Genomic DNA, 12,653 nt, shown 5'->3' with positions numbered 1-12,653 from the left:
AGCGTATTGTCAAAATCATGGAGGACAACCAGTACTGGATCTTTGCTATCCTTGACCCCCGGTATAAAAACAACATCTCGTCTTTTATTCCGGTAGAGGGGAGGGCCAATCGCATCAATGCTTGCCACAGGCAATTGGTGCAGAATATGATGGAGATGTTTCCAGCATGTGACAGTGGCGGCAGGGAGGGCAGTTCCTCCAGTAGGCAACCAAGTTCTCACCGGTCCACACAAACGAGGGGCACACTGTCTAAGGTCTGGGACACCTTGATGGCACCCCCTCGCCAAAGTGCCGCCACGGAGGGTCCTAGTGTCACCAGGCGTGAGAAGTATAGGCGCATGTTGCGGGAATACCTTTCCGACCACAGCCCTGTCCTCTCCGACCCCTCTGCGCCCTACACGTATTGGGTGTCGAAGTTGGACCTGTGGCTTGAACTTGCCCTATATGCCTTGGAGGTGCTGTCCTGTCCTGCCGCCAGCGTCCTATCTGAGAGGGTGTTCAGTGCAGCCGGTGGCATCATCACTGACAAGCGCACCCGTCTGTCAGCTGAGAGTGCCGACCGGCTCACTTTGATAAAAATGAACCACCACTGGGTAGAGCCGTCATTTTTGTGCCCACCTGTGTAAAGCACCCCAACATGAAACTCCATGTCTGTACTCAACCTCTCCAATTCCTCCGCATCCTCATACTCATCCACCATAAGCGTTGCACAATTCTGCTAATACTAGGCTCCCTCCAACATGATTTCCCCCAACTCTGCTGGTTAGAGGCTCCCTCCACCCTGATTTCCACCAACTCTGCTGGTTAGAGGCTCCCTCCACCCTGCTTTCCCACAACTCTGCTGGTTAGAGGCTCCTTCCACCATGAATTTGCCCAAACTGGGCTGTTTAGAGGCTCCCTCCACCATGAATTGGTCCAAACTGGGCTGGTTAGAGGCTCCCTCCACCATTAATTGGTCCAAACTGGGCTGGTTAGAGGCTCCCTCCACAATTAATTGGTCCAAACTGGGCTAATTAGAGGCTCCCTCCACCATGAATTGGTCCAAACTGGGTTTTTTAGAGGCTCCCTCCACCATGAATTGGTCCAAACTGGGCTGGTTAGAGGCTCCCTCCACCATTAATTGGTCCAAACTGGGCTGGTTAGAGGCTCCCTCCACAATTAATTGGTCCAAACTGGGCTAATTAGAGGCTCCCTCCACCATGAATTGGTCCAAACTGGGTTTTTTAGAGGCTCCCTCCACCATGAATTTGCCCAAACTGGGCTGTTTAGAGGCTCCCTCCACCATGAATTGGTCCAAACTGGGCTGGTTAGAGGCTCCCTCCACCATCAATTTCCCAAAACTTGGCTGTTTAGAGGCTCCCTCCACCATTAATTGGTCCAAACTGGGCTGGTTAGAGGCTCCCTCCACCATGAATTTGCCCAAACTGGGCTGTTTAGAGGCTCCCTCCACCATGAATTTGCCCAAACTGGGCTGTTTAGAGGCTCCCTCCACCATTAATTGGTCCAAACTGGGCTGGTTAGAGGCTCCCTCCACCATGAATTTGCCCAAACTGGGCTGTTTAGAGGCTCCCTCCACCATGAATTGGTCCAAACTGGGTTTTTTAGAGGCTCCCTCCACCATGAATTGGTCCAAACTGGGCTGGTTAGAGGCTCCCTCCACCATGAATTTGCCCAAACTGGGCTGGTTAGAGGCTCCCTCCACCATGAATTTGCCCAAACTGGGCTGTTTAGAGGCTCCCTCCACCATTAATTGGTCCAAACTGGGCTGGTTAGAGGCTCCCTCCACCATGAATTTGTCCAAACTGGGCTGTTTAGAGGCTCCCTCCACCATGAATTTGCCCAAACTGGGCTGTTTAGAGGCTCCCTCCACCATTAATTGGTCCAAACTGGGCTGGTTAGAGGCTCCCTCCACCATGAATTTGCCCAAACTGGGCTGTTTAGAGGCTCCCTCCACCATGAATTGGTCCAAACTGGGTTTTTTAGAGGCTCCCTCCACCATGAATTGGTCCAAACTGGGCTGGTTAGAGGCTCCCTCCACCATGAATTTCCCAAAACTTGGCTGTTTAGAGGCTCCCTCCACCATGAATTGGTCCAAACTGGGCTGGTTAGAGGCTCCCTCCACCATTAATTGGTCCAAACTGGGCTGGTTAGAGGCTCCCTCCACCATGAATTTGCCCAAACTGGGCTGTTTAGAGGCTCCCTCCACCATGAATTTGCCCAAACTGGGCTGGTTAGAGGCTCCCTCCACCATGAATTGGTCCAAACGGGTTTTTAGAGGCTCCCTTCACCATGAATTGGTCCAAACTTGGCTGTTTAGAGGCTCCCTCCACCATGAATTGGTCCAAACTGGGGTGGTTAGAGGCTCCCTCCACCATTAATTGGTCCAAACTGGGCTGGTTAGAGGCTCCCTCCACCATGAATTTGCCCAAACTGGGCTGTTTAGAGGCTCCCTCCACCATGAATTTGCCCAAACTGGGCTGGTTAGAGGCTCCCTCCACCATGAATTGGTCCAAACGGGTTTTTAGAGGCTCCCTTCACCATGAATTGGTCCAAACTTGGCTGTTTAGAGGCTCCCTCCACCATGAATTGGTCCAAACTGGGGTGGTTAGAGGCTCCCTCCACCATTAATTGGTCCAAACTGGGCTGGTTAGAGGCTCCCTCCACCATGAATTTGCCCAAACTGGGCTGGTTAGAGGCTCCCTCCACCATGAATTGGTCCAAACTGGGGTGGTTAGAGGCTCCCTCCACCATTAATTGGTCCAAACTGGGCTGGTTAGAGGCTCCCTCCACCATTAATTGGTCCAAACTGGGCTGGTTAGAGGCTCCCTCCACCATGAATTTGCCCAAACTGGGCTGGTTAGAGGCTCCCTCCACCATGAATTGGTCCAAACTGGGTTTTTTAGAGGCTCCCTCCACCATGAATTTGCCCAAACTGGGCTGGTTAGAGGCTCCCTCCACCATGAATTGGTCCAAACTGGGGTTTTTAGAGGCTCCCTCCACCATGAATTTGCCCAAACTCTGCTGGTTAGAGGCTCAATCCACCCTGATTTTCAAAACAAATGTTGGTGCCAACCTCAACTTACTACAAGGGCCAAATTCACTGCTGGTGACAAGCTCTCCTCACTGCAAGTGCCAAATACACATGTTTCAAGGTGTTTTCCTACTGTCAGAGAGGTGGTATTGAGTGTGTAAAGTGTGTAGTTGTTAGGCTGTGATGTTGGGGTAATAGAGGGTCTTTGGTGTGTTAGATGCCCCCAGACATGCTTCCCCTGCTGTCCCAGTGTCATTCCAGAGGTGTTGGCATCATTTCCTGGGGTGTCATAGTGGACTTGGTGACCCTCCAGACACGGATTTGGGTTTCCCCCTTAACGAGTATCTGTTCCCCATAGACTATAATGGGGTTCGAAACCCGTTCGAACACACGAACATTGAGCGGCTGTTCGAATCGAATTTCGAACCTCGAACATTTTAGTGTTCGCTCATCTCTAATAATAATAATAATACATTTTATTTATATAGTGCCAACATATTCTGCAGCACTGTACAATTTGTACGGTTTAAGTACAGACAAAGAGATACATTACAAGGAAATAGTCACTTACAATCTATGAGATAGAAGGGATGGAACAAGAGGTGGCAGGGGCGGGATCGGAGGCAGCATTGCTTATACAGTGGTCAGACAATTTTGTAATACAGGTTACTGTCATTACACAAACATAAAACTTTATGAGCCGTCACCAGTCGTGTCCTTTAACGAGCAGATGGTGCCTGGAAGTATAAAAGTTAGCCTGAAATGGCATCATATTCTTTGGGGTAATGTGGGAGCAGGAACACAGAAGGGTTCATTTTGGGGATTTTAATTACGGTATGGAAGGGTTTACTTTAGGAATTGTGATAGGCATGTCTGAAAAGATGTGTCTTTAGGCCCCATTCCCATGGAGTAACGCGCCGCTCATTTAGACACGTAAACACATGTCAGAGCGAGGCGCTTCAAAACAGATCCCATTGACTTCAATGGGTGCTGGTTTTATGCATGCTACCCATTGAAATCAATGGGTTATAAAGCCTCCCATTGATTTCAATGTGTAGTGCGCGTAAGCCGGCACCCATTGAAGTCAATGGGATCTGTTTTAAAGCGCCTCGCTCTGACACGTGTATACGTGTCTAAATGAGCGGCGTGTTACTCCATGGGAACGGGGCCTTAGTTTGTGCTCAAAGCTGTAGAAATTGGGAGTTAGTCTGATTGTCTGGGATAGAGCATTCCAGAGAAGTGGTGCAACTCAGGAGAAGTCTTGTATATGAGCGTCGGAAGTTCTGATAATAGAGGATGTAAGTGTTAGGTCATTGAGTGAATGTAGAGCACGGGTTGGGCGGTAGACAGAGATTAGGAGTTGCAGCATTATGGAGAGCCTTGTGGATGAGGGTGAAAAGTTTATATTATATTCTAAAAATTCTATAATGAATAGGCAGCCAATGTAGTGACTGACACAGGCCGGAGGCATCACTGTAACGTCTAGACTGATAGGTGAGTCTGGCCGCTGCATTCAGATTAGATGGTATAAAGGTGGGATATGTGGATGTGTAAACTGTATTATCACCAAGCCCTGCCCTTCAGAAATCATCTATGAATTTAAGAGAAAGAATGAAAATAATCTTAAATTTTAAGGTAAAGCAACAGGAAGCAAGAGCAATACAGTAGTGAGCTGCAAGGACTATAGAGTCATGTAGCTACGGACGGTCATCAAATAATGGTTTTGCGTCCATTTTTTGTGTATTTTTAACATATTTGTTTAATGGATCCGTTGAAAAAAACCACACACCTATGCAGTAATGTCCGTTACTCTCCGTTTTTGTCTGTTATTATCGGTGTCCGTTTTTTGGGAGGGTTTTTTTAACATAGAATTTCATAACGTAATCCAGATGGTAGTGTGAACATCCCCTAAGGACTAGAACAAATACAGCCACTGTTAAGAAGATTAACTACATTACAATTTACATCATATATCTTTTAAACAGCCTTGAGAATAAAATGTTCGTGGGAGTTCTACTTTAAGAAATGAGACCTGATTCTGATTGGCTGCTATGAGCGACACGTCAGTTTTGATAAATGAGATCAACTATTTCCTATTTGCAAATTTTGAATCCATTGCAGAGAATAAAATGAGACCAAACCCTTATCACATATACGTTCTTCATTACCACCAGCACTACCTTAACCCTAACATCTAGATCTGGCAGTCTGGCACATTTCACAAGCACTTCATACACTGACAAAATGTGCCATCAGTTGCAATAAGGAGATCTTGTTGTTAGGTTAGGTTCTTGAAAACAGATGCCTAGTTTTATATGCTTCCTGTAATTCAACTTGACTTTACTATGGTTTTGTGGAAAGGTTTATGATCTCAGTACTTAATATTGCCTGTCCACAGCTAAAGTCCTTAGGCTGCCTTCATACTGCTTTAAGGCGATGCACTCTCCAGTATTGCTTTATTCTTAAAAAATTCTTATTTAGGCCTATGAAGGGAAATATTCTCAAATATTCCCTTTTGCACTAATACTTATTTCCATTCCAAAGTAGTCGATCAGATGTCCCAAATTAAGTGTGAAGGCAGCTTAAAACTTTGTTCACACTAGCCTAAAAGATTTCCACCTTTTGGCCCGGGGCCCCAAGGTGTAAATGTCGCGGTTAGGCTGCAGTTTTGGCCACAGAAAAATATGTGGTGTTTTACAGTCCCTTCAAAGTAGATGGGAGTCTAGCAAATCCCATCCACACATTGCACAAAAATACACACAAGTGACATACTGTGATTTACAAAAATGTTGCAGTTTTGGAAATCACAGCAAGTAAATTACACCTATGGAAATTTCAGCTGTTTCCCTATAGGTATAATTGAAGCAGAAAGTCTGCAGAGGAAAGTGCTGTGGGAAAAACCAATATGCATTGCCTCCATGGTTTTGCCAGCAGCGATTTTTAATTTTTTTTGCCGCAACCCCCCTTTAATAGGAACATTTTGGATCTGCTTTCAAAGGGGTTGTCCAATCATGGCAGTATTTGTCCATATACCCTATAATGACTCTATGGACAAAGGGGTCACCTGCTAATGATTAATATGAGTTGGAGGACTAACATAACCTAATGGATTATATTGACATGTTATGATTTTATGGGGGTGGGGTTTTTTTTCCAAGCAACTGATGGAAAAAAAACCCAAACAACTAAAATCAAGAAGACATTAAGGTCACAGAGTGGGCTGCAATGAAAAATGTGGGTCCAATAGAATCGTTGCAAGAAAAAGTGTGGCGAATACGCATTGAAAAAAATTGTTTTTCCCTTGATCACATCTAAAAGTAAATAATTATTTATAATTAAAACAAGCACAACCTTAGGTATCCCTGCCACAGAAAATACCTTACCTACAAGCATATTAAATCATTGATCCCATATAGTGAATTCCGTAGTGGGAAAAACCAAAATGGCCAAACTGTTTTTTCACCATTGCACCTTTGTCCAAAAATATATGAATAAAAGGTAACAAACACTTCAGACAATACTCAAATATAGTAAAGTATAAATAAAAACTATAATTTGTCTTGCAAAAATGGCACCATAAGAGGACCTTTCACTACCTGCAGTCCAGCTCTTTACATCATATAATAGTTGCTGCTCGACTGCTTCCAGCACAGTTGGAATTTTATCCTCACTCCTCGTTCACATCTGCATTTGGCAATCCATTCGGGGAGTCCGCATGGGGACCCCGAATGCATTTGCAAGCGCTGTGCAGTAAAAGCACATGGATCACCATAGACTACAATGGGTTCCATGTGCTTGTCACGAGATCTCTGCATGAGTCAAGCGGAGAGGAAAGTATATTGTGAAGTACTTTCCTCTCCACATGTTCGCTGCGGAGATCTGGCGGCAAGAACAGGGACCCCATTATAGTCTATGGCGATCCATGTGCTTTTACTGCATAGACAGACGCAGAAGCTTGGTAAGGGTTCACTCTTCTACTTCTAAGCTATGAGGACTATAGTACCCAACTGCTAAATAGTCATACAATGTACTATAGTTAAAAAAAATTATCAATGTTATGTGGTATAAGAAAAACAATTTGAAAGTATCAGATAAGCTTATACCAGAATCTGTCCAGAGTATAAGACTACATGACAATTGTAAGTCATATACAGATGCCTACAGTTGTTTAAATTGCTGCAGAGAGGTATTTTATCACAAAAAACTACAAAAAACTATGAAAAGTCATTGAAAAAGGTTTTCCCAAAGACTTCAATTGGTTTCTACTGTCTTGTGTGATATTATACTGAAGCAGTTTAACCAATTGCAGAAGTTCAGGTTAACTCTGCTACATCTGTACATATACAATTCTGTCTTTGAAAACTGGTTTGGTGGCAGAAACTTACCCGTCAGCTGCTACCTGGACTTTCTCATCATCACCATATTCATGCATACTATTTCAAAAGAAAAACTCCTTTATTCACGGGTATGGGATATGAATGACAAGTTTTATCTAATAACAGATAAATAGGGCTATCTACAAGCGAATCTCTTGCCTCTCATAGCATGCACATAGTTTCCTCATTTTGAATCCTAATGATCCGAGTGGATGAACTAGAATACAAATTATCTGCCAAAAGTTATTCACTATGGATTTCACCCCATTCCTCTCCTTCCCATGATTTCACTGAAGACTCAAAGAGAAGTTGATTTACTGTAGACTTCTAAATAACCTATTATTAAGCATAAATGATGCGTCGCTCAGTGTATTTTAGGTTGAACGGTGCACAGATAGCACCTCATGCCCATCAATTATAAGAAAGAGAAAACTCTTGCACTCTTTTAGTAGATGCTTAAATACTCCAAAATTTTAATATATCTGCAAAATTGACATAATTGATGAGGTTTAGGTCTAAACATCAGATCTTCATCGGTGATCTTGAAATAACATGAAACAAAAATAAGAACAAAAATCAAGTCATAGTCCATTATCGTGTATCTTATAGGCAAAAATTATAAATATAAACATACTTAACTACAACTGATACTGGGTTATACTCATCTGCAAGTATTTCCAAGGTGGTTAAAGAGAAGAACCAAGGACATTCTAACCAGGACAATTAATACAGAAGAATAAATGCCCACAATATACGTAAGAATAAATATAAACAACAAAATAATAAAATTACAGGTAGAAACAAAATTGGCGAGAGGGATGCCAGCTAGAGGGATGCCAGCTAGAGGGTGCTTAGCTTCATAGCACATAAGAATACAAGAATTTGCTAAAAAAACGACTTGTGCAATTTTATCGGATAGTAGTGGCAGTGGAGTAGCATTTCCAGAAGTATGGAGTAAGAGGTAAGTAGTATTGGTATGAAGTGATATAAGAATGGTGGATGTGGGATATATAACTGGGTTTTGGTGCCAAAATCCAAAGTGACATCACAGGAATTGACATCACTGCCAGTCCAAATGTCACCTCTAATCTAGTTGGAAGATAGGAATGTCTAGAGCATTACATAAGGCAGAACCAGATAAAAGGGAAGATGTTTCCCTGGGGAGTAGAATAAACAGTGTCAAAATGACATCGCTGCTTCTGGTAAATGATTTATAATATGCCTGAAATATAGGTAGTGATCCCAGCTAGAAAAGAAGGAAAAAGAGTATGGAAAAATCAAAAAACATTAGAATAGGGCCAAACGTTCACAGAACTGAATGCTTGCCCTAATAAGGTCACTTCTGGTTTCAGAGCGTTCCAACCGGAAGTGACGTCTTGCATGTCATGGAGATGCCATAATTCCAGTTTACATGGAACGCAATCCGGAAGTATAATGAACAAAGGCAGTGGAATGGAAAAAAGACTGGAAAATGTAAAAAAGGGGGCTGCATGGATGATAAGAGGAAAAAAGCATGAGTAAATGTATATGATTGGGAAGACAGGTGTAAAAAGAGAGATGAATAAAAGGAACAAGTGCCAGTGCCAGAGTTTTCTTTTTCTTGTAATAGATGGGCATGAGTTCCTATCTGTGCACCGTACGACCTAAAATACACCGAGTAATGGCCAAGAGGTCCTATCTGAGTACTGTACAACCTAAAATACACCGAGTGACGCATCAATAATGCTTAATAATTGTTCTCTTTAAACGAGCATTGGCGAGATGTCCTTGAACAATTTTTATACAACATAGAAGGCATGGCTAACATTATACCTTAGACAACTGCTTCTGGGAATTTTTACATATTCTACCTACTGAGCTATGTACCATGGACTTTGAAGGAGTGTCTAAAACATTTCTGAAACATGAATTACATTGTTTAACACTCACTGAGTGCCTGAAAACACAAAGAATCCCAAGAGGGCCACAATCACACCTAAGACCCACTATCTTTAGAGGTAATAAAAAATTCTGCGCCTTGTTTGAACAGATTTTACACAAGTGTTCTCTTGATCTCATGACCCTAACAGTGGACTTTCTACAGAGATCTATTAAAGAACATCAAGAAAAGGTCACAACTATTGAGACCTAATTACAGGCTTCACTGTCTAATAAAGATTTTTCAACACTAAAAAATAATTTGGCTACTCATAGACAAGAGCAAGAAAAGAAGAAACAGTTCAAGTTCATAGATGACAAAGAAGAATATGGCAAGAATAGAGTTTACCGATGGCAGGATTTGTTTACTTTTCCACACTCATCCAGAAGAGATCCTCAATATGGCAGAGATTCCACCAATTCCAATTGAGAAAGTGACCATTCTGGTTAGTGACCAGTTTGAACTAATTTTTTAGGCTGAACCTACAGATCTCTCGGAAGAGGAAGATGGATCTAATGAACTACTAATGAAGTCTCAAACACTGAGACACAGCTGGACTATTAACTAATTAAGTGACTTCTGAAGGAAATTGTGGATTTTATTTAGGTGTATCAGTGTTCAGGGGGATGAAGACTTTTGATTAAAATTTTGAAAACCATATCTCATTTTCCTTCCACTTCACAATTACCTGCTACTTTGGGTTGTCTATCACTTAAAATCTCAATAAAATACATTTACGTTTGTGGTTGTAAGAAGACAAAATATGAAAAAGTGCAAGGGGTATGTATACCATTACAAGGCACTGCAATTTTCTCAGGTTAAGGGAGAATTGATGGAGACCAAGAATAAGCAGAGCTACTAAATGGGTTCTTTACACAGAAGAACAGGGAGTAGTTGATGTAGGTGTCATCAATGATGGTAATACAACCAATATACTAAACTAGATGCACATAGAAATGGTTCAGTCCAAGCTAAACAAATTAAATGTAAGAAAGACTCCAGGTCCAGATGGATTACACCCATGAGTACTGAAAGAACTCAGTCCAGTCATTGCTGTCCCCCTGTTCTTTATTTTTAGGGATTCTCTAGTGGCTGGTACAGTGCCAAGGGACTGGTGCTAGGCAAATGATATTGTTAAAAAAAGGACTCTAGGTCTTCCCCAGGAAATTACAGACCAGTGAGCTTAACATCCATTGTTGGCAAAGAGTTTAAGGTACTCTTCAGTGACTATATACAAGTATATATGACTGTACATAATTTTATAAGCGACAAGACAGCTTGGTTTTACTAAAGACAGAAGTTGACAGGTTAACCTGATTTGTTATCATGAAGAGGTGAACAGAAGTCTATACTGGAAGTCTATGGAACTAGTTTTCCTGAATCTACATAATATTCACAAGGTCATACTGTTGCTTATTGACAGGACATTCCAAAATAATCCTTCTCGCTATTAAGGCATCAACTCTAATAACTATATTGTTCCAAAATACAGCTTCAAAACTGAAAGATAAAAGTGAGGTCACATTGAGCCAACCGAAATCTATAATGATGTTTTTACACAAATGAACAGTAAGATGTGCCTCGGGTAATTCCTATGTTCTATATTTTAAAATGACCCATTAAGTTTGGGGATCAAATAGCAGCAACTTTTTCCCACATTACTGATCAACAGCAATCCATCATGATCAGTCATTTGGAAAAGATGTCAAATTTGGTTTGCCATTCAGGCTTTGTGTAAATAAGTGTTTGGACAGGCCTAAGAGGTGTCAGACAGGAATCTTGTAGTGTCACCTACTAGATCTCTGCATATTACCATTAAGAGGTGTAAATAGGATGTTCCTATAATCCTATGATTGACTTGCTTCTGTTCTGCCTTTGTTATGAAGAGTTAATGACTTGTAAAGCGTTAAACATACGCTAACAATTCATTGCCTTAATGCATTGCTATGCTTTATCTCCAACATAGGGTTTCGAGTCATGTTCCATTACGCCTATTTAGAAGTGTAAATATAGTGTTTCTTTACATTTACTCTATAAATGACCCTTGTGTTGGCTGTGATGTAAGCATCTCTTATTGATTCTATTTTTCTCATGTGAGTCCCAAAAAGTAATTATCGTTTGCCTAATGGCCCAATTTAGGTTGTTGTAATATTACATGAAATACGAGGACAAAAATATGGTGCATGTTTGTATTTTAACAGGATTAATATCAGTAATTCTTGCAAAAATATATAGTAATATAAGGCCCCGTTCCCACGGAGTAACACGCCACTCATTTAGACACGTAAACACGTGTCACAGCGAGGCGCTTCAAAACAGATCCCATTGACTTCAATGGGTGCCGGCTTATGCGCACTACACATTGAAATCAATGGAAGGCTTTATAAGTTATAAAGCCTCCCATTGATTTCAATGTGTAGCACGTGTAAGCCGCTCTGACACATGTTTACGTGTCTAAATAAGGGGCGCGTTACTCCGTGGGAACGCGGCCTAAAGGTGGATTGTAATAGACTAATGGTTTTTGCCTGTTGTCGTGCCCTCTCTCCTAACAAACACAGTTACCAGCTTGCCTCCACTTCACACCATGGGGTTTGTGACATTTCCTGTAGCTGTGTGTTCCCTTCTGTGTAGCACATGGTCCAACCCAGAAGGCCTAACAAACTCACTTGGGTTTGCTCCTCAATCAATTCCAATTAGAAATGGGCAAACCTCTCAAGATTCATTTTGTTTCAGGTTCAGGTGGTTAGGGACCAAGATTTGTTACAGATCAAACAAGTTCAAAACAAACCAACCTTAATTTGGCACATCGTGGGCTTCAGCGAAGACATGCTGCGGGAAAAATACGGTGGCAACACATCACAGTTTTTCCCGCAGAGCTTTTCACAGAGAGCCCGCAGAGATTTCCTTTGCGGACTTTCTACTTCCATTATACCAACAGAGAAACCTCCAATATTTCTGTAGGTATAGGTGAAAACGCTGCAAACTCCAAATTTGCAACGTTTTTGTAAATCGCAGTATTTTTGTACACGTATTTATCCTCAATGTGTGCATGGGATTTGCTAGAATCAGATCCACTTTACAGTGACTAAAACGCAGCTGTAACATCTCTGCCTGTTCGGGTCACTGCACCACCCTCTGCTCGCATGCTGCGGTGCAGGAGGCGTGTGCAGTTTGAGAATCTGCTTAAAGTTTTTAGTTGCACTGTGTGAACACGGCACTAGTCCTTAATTGGATTTGCACCACACCCGTCTTCTGCCAAGGTTGCCTCTGTCCATTAAGTGGTTAATCTTGCCCTGTGATTGACATCTGCCTTTCTGTGAACTCCATG

Source organism: Leptodactylus fuscus, chromosome 3 (assembly GCF_031893055.1).
Source record: "Leptodactylus fuscus isolate aLepFus1 chromosome 3, aLepFus1.hap2, whole genome shotgun sequence".
Taxonomy (NCBI): Eukaryota; Metazoa; Chordata; class Amphibia; order Anura; family Leptodactylidae; genus Leptodactylus; species Leptodactylus fuscus.
This window is presented reverse-complemented; position numbering follows the sequence as displayed.